Here is a 9,508-nt window from a genome sequence, read left to right on the forward strand (position 1 = left end):
CTTCCAACCTGTAAGTCCACCCAGCTATTCCATACAATCAGACCATTTATTCCAGAAATTCGAACTCTCTTACGGGCACCGTGGAGGTGCCAGGAATGTTGATGGGGGTTCTATTCCTTTTCCTGCCACTCAAATGTCTTTGACACAACTTCCTCCCGTATCACGATAGCATATCCTTCCTCGAGTCCCTCTGCATTCCCCTCTGTCTCACCCAAACCTTCATACTATTCAACAAGTTGTACGACAAATAGTCCTCCACTAATTACATCTACCCCTTTACCCATTTCCCTCATCAAGATCAAAGCAAAGGTTCCATTTAAAATGATTTTTCCAAATACAAAAAAAAAAAAAAAATACAATGCTAAACTTAACTTTCTATTTTTTTGTATTCTAATACCCAGAGTTTCAACATTGATGAAGTTCTTGAACTAAAGAATCTAGCCAGGGTCTCCCATAATTCCATAATTGATCTGAGTGACGTTTGAGAGCAAAATGATGAACACTTGAAGATGATAGATAACATTTTTGTGAAGTTGCGGCTGTCCAATTATCCTCGGGAAAGAGAGAAGGATAATACAGAAACTAAGATTACCAAATGGGATGACAATATGATCATATTCAACTTTTATTCGACTCATGGCCAATTTTCTCAAGAACAGTAATTCCTTTAGACAAGTTCAAGTTGAGCATTGATTTTAAATCTGGACAAGACCTTAATTATAATTGCACTATAATGAGGGTCACAAATGAGTTAAGAATTATTGAAATTAAATATTTTTTAATTCTAAACAAACTGTATAAAATCTGACAACCACACAGCTTGATGGTAATCTTTATAGATATTTCTGAATTTTATTAAGAGCCCACAAGACATGCCCCCTCCCCTTGGGGATTTACAACTTCACTTTAGATTTATCAACAAAAGAAAAAGTAATCAAGCAAACAACCACAGCAATTACGCCCAGACTAATTACAACCAATTAAATTTTAATTTTGAATAATTGCTAGCGTCAGAATTTTGGTCTGACTTGCTGCTAAAGAAGTGTCTTAGGAAACAAAATTACTTTAAGAAAAATTTTTAAATAAAAAAAAATTAAAGGATATGGTTGCAAAAAGAGACTTCTTAAAGAAGGTAGATACAGGGAACACGAAGGATTAAAAAAAAAAAAAAAATTGGGTTGGATACTTGATAAGTGACTATAAATTAGCATAACACCAAATTACCAAAAAGGTATCCATTACCAAAAAGAATATCTCTGATAAAATCTGATACAATAGATATCTTCACTTTAATTCAAATCACCCCCCACAAGTTAAAAGAGCAGTTGTAACTTCCCTCATTGATCGTGCCCTAACTATTTGCTCCCATTCATATATAAATGCAGAAATAAATTTTATCAGAGATATTCTTTTTGGTAATGGATACCCCATTCCTTTTGTAAATAAAATAATTAGCCGTAGAATAAAAAGACATTCTTGTAAAATCGAAGAAGATACTTCACAACGTGAGGCTACTGATAAGCCCTCAAATATTGTCTATCTTCCGTATATCCCAAAGATTACAACAAAATTAAAAAATATTTGCACAAAAAATAATCTGTACGTAGTTTTTACTAATAATTTTAAAATCATCAATTTCTTAAATTCGGGTAAAGATAAGACCCCAGTTACTCGCCAAAGAGGGGTCTATCAAATACCCTGTGATTGCGGAAAATACTATGTCGGCAGGACCCATCAGAATCTAGACAAAAGGTTACAACAGCATAAAAAAGACATAGACAAGGCCTTAATTTCAAATAATTCCAACAACTCCTTTGATTCTGCTCTAGGTTGGCATATATTTAAAAATCCGTCCCACATGATACTTTTTGAAAACTCTTCACTCATTAGTAATGATTTGGGAATAAAACAGGTGGTTCGAGAATGAATTGAAATTAATCTCAAAATAAATGAAAATATTTCTTTGAACAGGGACTTGGGGGAATACCCACTAAATTCTTTATACGCAAATTTAATTAAAAATGATCTAACAAAATATTTTACTAAACCAATTTATAATAGTACTGAACCAACTACGAAAAGGCCTTTGAGACAGGCTGCTAAACAAGCAAGATTAGCTTTAAGAAATTGCATCTAATCATTTTGTTCTCTTTAGTTTGAATGAGTTTATACTTCTTCGTTTCATTCTTTTCGCCAGTCCTGGTTGAACTTCGCTGAAGTAAGGATGCTAGGGCTATATTTAAAAAAAAATGTTTTAATAAGTGTTTTTAACTAATCAGTTTTAATTCTCACAATTTGATGTAAGTTCTTTTATATATATATATATATATATATATATATATATATATATATATATATATATATATATATATATATATATATATATATATATATATATATATATATATATATATATATAGTTTCTCTCTTATTCTTGTATTGTACTGAAGACGGCCCTTGGACGTAGGACCGAAATATCTACATAAATAATTTCCATTGTCTTGAAAAATTTTTCCCTATTGTCTCTACGTTGTATTTGTTTGTTATGGAAAGGCAGTGTGGTCTTCGTCGCTATTTTATATATATATATATATATATATATATATATATATATATATATATATATATATATATACTAGCTGTTGGGGTGGCGCTTCGCGCCACCCCAAAACCTAGTTGGTGGGGCGCTTCGCGCCCCCCCAAGCCCCCCCGCGCGCGTAAGTCGTTACGCGCCATATTAGTTATGCGCCATTGTAGTTGTGTCCCTGTGTCCCATCTGTGAATATAGATAGATTTATATATGTGTTTCAAACTACGCAAAAATTGCGAATAAACAACATTCTTGGCTTTCCCATTGTCTGTGCATATGCAAAACCGTATGTACTAATAATGACGTCATATACAAACGCTCTTTTTACAAACAAACAAACATGCATCCACATAACTCGTTTTTATATAGATAGATACAATACAAATTAACTGCGTAAAACTTGCGAATAAACAACATTCTTCGCTGTCCAATTGTCGCTGCATATAAATACATTGTCAGGTTTACCGACCCTCGAACATGCAACGTACAATTGTCCATGGGAAAAACAATCAGGATTAAGATCTATACCACATTTTTCTAATGATTGACCTTGAGCTTTGTTAATGGTGATTGCAAATACTAATCGAATTGGGAATTGCAATCTTTCAAATTGAAAAAGCAGATCCGTTGGAATCATGGGAATGCGAGGAATAAGAACAGCCTCACCCTCATAAGGCCCTGTCAAGATTGTGGCCTCTATTAGGTTTTCCATTGTTTTTTTTTTTTTACGGCAAGTTGCGTGCCATTTCGAAGCTTTGGTGGGTTGATATTTCTTAAAAGTATTATTGGTACGCCTATTTTTAGTTGTAGCACGTGTGGTGGAAACCCTGAAGGATCTAAGGAATTTAAAAATTCAGATGGATAATTAACCGCTTCATTTGGTTCCAAAACTGTGTCGACTGACTTGTAAAGGACTGCCTGGTCTCGAATCTTGTTCAAAACAATATTGTTGATTTCGTGGACGTCTATATTTTTGGGTGCGAGAATCGCTCTTTCACTTAGCCATTTATTATTTTTATAATTTTTTAGAATATTCGGAAATACTTTTTCAATCAATTCATTTTTGGACGTCACTAAATTACAGAAATCAGCAGGTAGTTGTATACGTCCTGAAATTGAGTCTACTGTTTGACCAGAGTCATCGTTTTGCAATCGGACACGCATATTTGTAGTTAATTTTAATATTTTTACGTGTGCCTATAAATTAGAATTTTTTAGGCAAGCATTCATTTCGTCTGCAGGAGTTAAACTACGTAAAAATTGCGAATATACAACATTCTTGGCTTTCCCATTGTCTCTGCATATACAAAGCCGTATGTACTAATAATGACATCATATGCAAACGCTCTTTTTACAAACAAACAAACATGCATACATACAACTCGTTTTTATATAGATAGATAGATAGATAGATAGATAAAATACAAATTAACTGCGTAATTAACTAACAAATTAACTAACGCCTATTTTTAGTTGTAGCACGTGTGGTGGAAACCCTGAAGGATCTAAGGAATTTAAAAATTCAGATGCATAATTAACCGCTTCATTTGGTTCCAAAACTGTGTCGACTGACTTGTAAAGGACTGCCTGGTCTCGAATCTTGTTCAAAACAATATTGTTGATTTCGTGGACGTCTATATTTTTGGGTGCGAGAATCGCTCTTTCACTTAGCCATTTATTATTTTTATAATTTTTTAGAATATTCGGAAATACTTTTTCAATCAATTCATTTTTGGACGTCACTAAATTACAGAAATCAGCAGGTAGTTGTATACGTCCTGAAATTTAGTCTACTGGGAGCTTTACGTTTCCAATTGCCAGCAATTGATCTGAAAATGTTTGACCAGAGTCATCGTTTTGCAATCGGACACGCATATTTGTAGTTAATTTTAATGTTTTTACGTGTGCCCATAAATTAGAATTTTTCAGGCAAGCATTCATTTCGTGTGCAGGAGTTAAACTACGTAAAAATTGCGAATATACAATAATCTTGGCTTTCCCATTGTCTGTGCATATACAAAGCCGTATGTACTAATAATGACGTCATATGCAAACGCTCTTTTTACAAACAAACAAACATGCATACAAACAACTCGTTTTTATATAGATAGATAGATAGATAGATACAATACAAATTAACTGCGTAAAACTTGCGAATATACAACATTCTTCGCTGTCCAATTGTCGCTACATATAAATAGATTGTCAGGTTTACCGACCCTCGAACATGCAACGTACAATTGTCCATGGGAAAAACAATCAGTATTAAGATCTATACCACATTTTTCTAATGATTGACCTTGAGCTTTGTTAATGGTGATTGCAAATGCTAATCGAATTGGGAATTGCAATCTTTTAAATTGAAGAGGCAGATCCGTTGGAATCATGGGAATGCGAGGAATATGAACAGCCTCACCCTCAAAAGGCCCTGTCAAGATTGTGGCCTCTATTAGGTTTTCCATTGTATTTTTTTACGGCAAGTCGCGTGCCATTGCAAAGCTTTGGTGGGTTGACATTTCTTAAAAGTATTATTGGTACGCCTATTTTTAGTTGTAGCACGTGTGGTGGAAACCCTGAAAGATCTATGGAATTTAAAAATTCAGATGGATAATTAACCGCTTCATTTGGTTCCAAAACTGTGTCGACTGACTTGTAAAGGACTGCCTGGTCTCGAATCTTGGTCAAAACAATATTGTTGATTTCGTGGACGTCTATATTTTTGGGTGCGAGAATCGCTCTTTCACTTAGCCATTTATTATTTTTATAATTTTTTAGAATATTCGGAAATACTTTTTCAATCAATTCATTTTTGGACGTCACTAAATTACAGAAATCAGCAGGTAGTTGTATTCGTCCTGAAATTGAGTCTACTGGGAGCTTTCCGTTTCCAATTGCCAGCAATTGATCTGAAAATGTTTGACCAGAGTCATCGTTTTGCAATCGGACACGCATATTTGTAGTTAATTTTAATATTTTTACGTGTGCCCATAAATTAGAATTTTTCAGGCAAGCATTCATTTCGTGTGCAGGAGTTAAACTACGTAAAAATTGCGAATATACAACATTCTTGGCTTTCCCATTGTCTGTGCATATACAAAGCCGTATGTACTAATAATGACGTCATATGCAAACGCTCTTTTTACAAACAAACAAACATGCATACAAACAACTCGTTTTTATATAGATAGATAGATAGATAGATACAATACAAATTAACTGCGTAAAACTTGCGAATATACAACATTCTTCGCTGTCCAATTGTCGCTGCATATAAATAGATTGTCAGGTTTACCGACCCTCGAACATGCAACGTACAATTGTCCATGGGAAAAACAATCAGTATTAAGATCTATACCACATTTTTCTAATGATTGACCTTGAGCTTTGTTAATGGTGATTGCAAATGCTAATCGAATTGGGAATTGCAATCTTTTAAATTGAAAAGGCAGATCCGTTGGAATCATGGGAATGCGAGGAATATGAACAGCCTCACCCTCAAAAGGCCCTGTCAAGATTGTGGCCTCTATTAGGTTTTCCATTGTATTTTTTTACGGCAAGTCGCGTGCCATTGCAAAGCTTTGGTGGGTTGACATTTCTTAAAAGTATTATTGGTACGCCTATTTTTAGTTGTAGCACGTGTGGTGGAAACCCTGAAAGATCTATGGAATTTAAAAATTCAGATGGATAATTAACCGCTTCATTTGGTTCCAAAACTGTGTCGACTGACTTGTAAAGGACTGCCTGGTCTCGAATCTTGGTCAAAACAATATTGTTGATTTCGTGGACGTCTATATTTTTGGGTGCGAGAATCGCTCTTTCACTTAGCCATTTATTATTTTTATAATTTTTTAGAATATTCGGAAATACTTTTTCAATCAATTCATTTTTGGACGTCACTAAATTACAGAAATCAGCAGGTAGTTGTATTCGTCCTGAAATTGAGTCTACTGGGAGCTTTCCGTTTCCAATTGCCAGCAATTGATCTGAAAATGTTTGACCAGAGTCATCGTTTTGCAATCGGACACGCATATTTGTAGTTAATTTTAATATTTTTACGTGTGCCCATAAATTAGAATTTTTCAGGCAAGCATTCATTTCGTCTGCAGAAGTTGATCTAGGTATTATAGGTAATGTTTAAACTTAAACATTAATAGATTTCTACGTGAACATATATGTCTTAAATATCTTTAATGACGTCACCGTCATAGCAAAAACGACGACAACTAACTTCATGATTAAATATCTTGAATGATGTCACCGTCAAAGCGAAAATGACGACAACTAATTTCATGACGTCAGTCAACACAGAAACATGACGTCACCTGATCCACAGACAGACACACAGACAGAAAACTTATTTATATATATATATATATATATATATATATATATATATATATATATATATATATATATATATATATATATTCACAGGTGGGACATAGGGACACAACTACAATGGCGCGTAACTAATATGGCGCGTAACGACTTACGCGCGCGGGGGGCTTGGGGGAGTTACGCGCCATTGTAGTTGTGTCCCTGTGTCCCACCTGTGAAAATGGATATATATATATATATATATATATATATATATATATATATATATATATATATATTTAACTACGTAAAACTTGCGAATGTACAACATTCTTGGCTGCCCCATTGTCTGTGCGTATAAATAGATTGTCAGGTTTACCGACTCTTGAACACGCAACATATAATTGTCCATGGAAAAAACAATCTGTATTCAGATCTATACCTCATTATTCTAATGATTGCCCTTGAGCTTTGTTGATGGTGATTGCTAATCGAACATTCCCTGTGTCCCTGTCGTCATTTATATATCCCCCTGTGCCCCTCGGCGTCCCCGTTGTTGTTGTTTCCGTGTCCCGGTCGTCATTTGTGTCCCGGTGTCCCAGTTTGTAATTTCTCTTTGAGTGTCGCGGTCGTCATTCATATTCCCTGTGTCGCGGTGTCCCGGTCGTCATTTATATTCCCTGTGTCCCGGTCGTGATTTATGTCCGGGTGTCCCAGTCTGTAATTTCTCTTTGAGGTTCCCGGTCGTCATTTATATTCCCTGTGTCCCGGTCGTCATTTGTGTCCCGGGATGTAATTTCACCAGTTGACAAACATGACGTCAGTCGACAAACAACTTCATGACACATACAGTTCAATCCTTATAATGACGTCAGTCGACACGCAAACATGACGTCACTCGACACACACACACACACACAGACAACCTATTTATATATATATACTAGCTGTTGGGGTGGCGCTTCGCGCCACCCCAACAGGATGACGTCATATGCAAACGCTTTTTTTACAAACAAACAAACATGCATACACACAACTCGTTTTTATATAGATAGATAGATAGGTAGATACAATACAAATTAACTGCGTAAAACTTGCGAATATACAACATTTTTCGCTGTCCAATTGTCGCTGCATATAAATAGATTTTCAGGTTTACCGACCCTCGAACATGCAACGCACAATTGTCCATGGGAAAAACAATCAGTATTAAGATCTATACCACATTTTTCTAATGATTGACCTTGAGCTTTGTTAATGGTGATTGCAAATGCTAATCGAATTGGGAATTGCAATCTTTTAAATTGAAAAGGCAGATCCGTTGGAATCATGGGAATGCGAGGAATAAGAACAGCCTCACCCTCAAAAGGCCCTGTCAAGATTCTGGCCTCTATTAGGTTTTCCATTGTTTTTTTTTACGGCAAGTCGCGTGCCATTGCAAAGCTTTGGTGGGTTGATATTTCTTAAAAGTATTATTGGTACGCCTATTTTTAGTTGTAGCACGCGTGGTGGAAACCCTGAAAGATCTATGGAATTTAAAAATTCAGATGGATAATTAACCGCTTCATTTGGTTCCAAAACTGTGTCGACTGACTTGTAAAGGACTGCCTGGTCTCGAATCTTGGTCAAAACAATATTGTTGATTTCGTGGACGTCTATATTTTTGGGTGCGAGAATCGCTCTTTCACTTAGCCATTTATTATTTTTATAATTTTTTAGAATATTCGGAAATACTTTTTCAATCAATTCATTTTTGGACGTCACTAAATTACAGAAATCAGCAGGTAGTTGTATACGTCCTGGAATTGAGTCTATCGTATCATAAATGTCCTTTTTGTTCCGACGTTAACTTGGAAATGTTATTTTGTACATACGACAATAGATCATTCGTACTGTAACTTTTTTCACGATCCAATTCTACACATGTCGAAACAGCAGCGATACGGTTAGGTGAAGGCATTCCCAAATCCTGAAGAGGTTTGTTTGCCATACGTACGCACAAATCTTCTATAATAACTAAAGTGTAGTTATAAATTTCTGATGTAAAATCAAAAGTCATATCTGACGTCTCTAACTGTTTTCGATGGAGTATATCTTCGGACATTTTTGACTTATATTTTCCCATAACTCTGTAGGAGCTGATGGAGAGCAAGTTGTTAAAATGATGCCAAACAATGCACGAATTTGACTTGGGGTTGACGTTTCGCACTAATGGGGAATATGGAACAACCCACTGGTTATCTACTTCGATGGTGGTACCGTTGCCATTGTAGGTTCTTCAGTCATTTTACAATTAGAAATTTCTCTTTCAACAGTCTTCTTACAATTAAAAATTTGTCTTTGAACGACATTCTTAAATACCTGTGTCCTGGTCGTCATTTATATTCCCTGTGTCCCGGTCGTCATTTGTGTCCCGGTATCCCAGTCTGTAATTTCTCTTTGAGTGTCCCGGTCGTTATTTATATTCCCTCTGTCCCGGTCGTCATTTGTGTCCCGGTCTGTAATTTCTCTTTGAGTGTTTTTTCTTTTTAGTATTTTTTAGTTTTTTACATTTTTTCTTTTTTCAGTTTTCTTTTTCTTCTTTATTTTTCAGCTTCACTA

The sequence above is a fragment of the Artemia franciscana genome, chromosome 6 (assembly GCF_032884065.1).
Source record: "Artemia franciscana chromosome 6, ASM3288406v1, whole genome shotgun sequence".
Lineage (NCBI taxonomy): Eukaryota > Metazoa > Arthropoda > Branchiopoda > Anostraca > Artemiidae > Artemia > Artemia franciscana.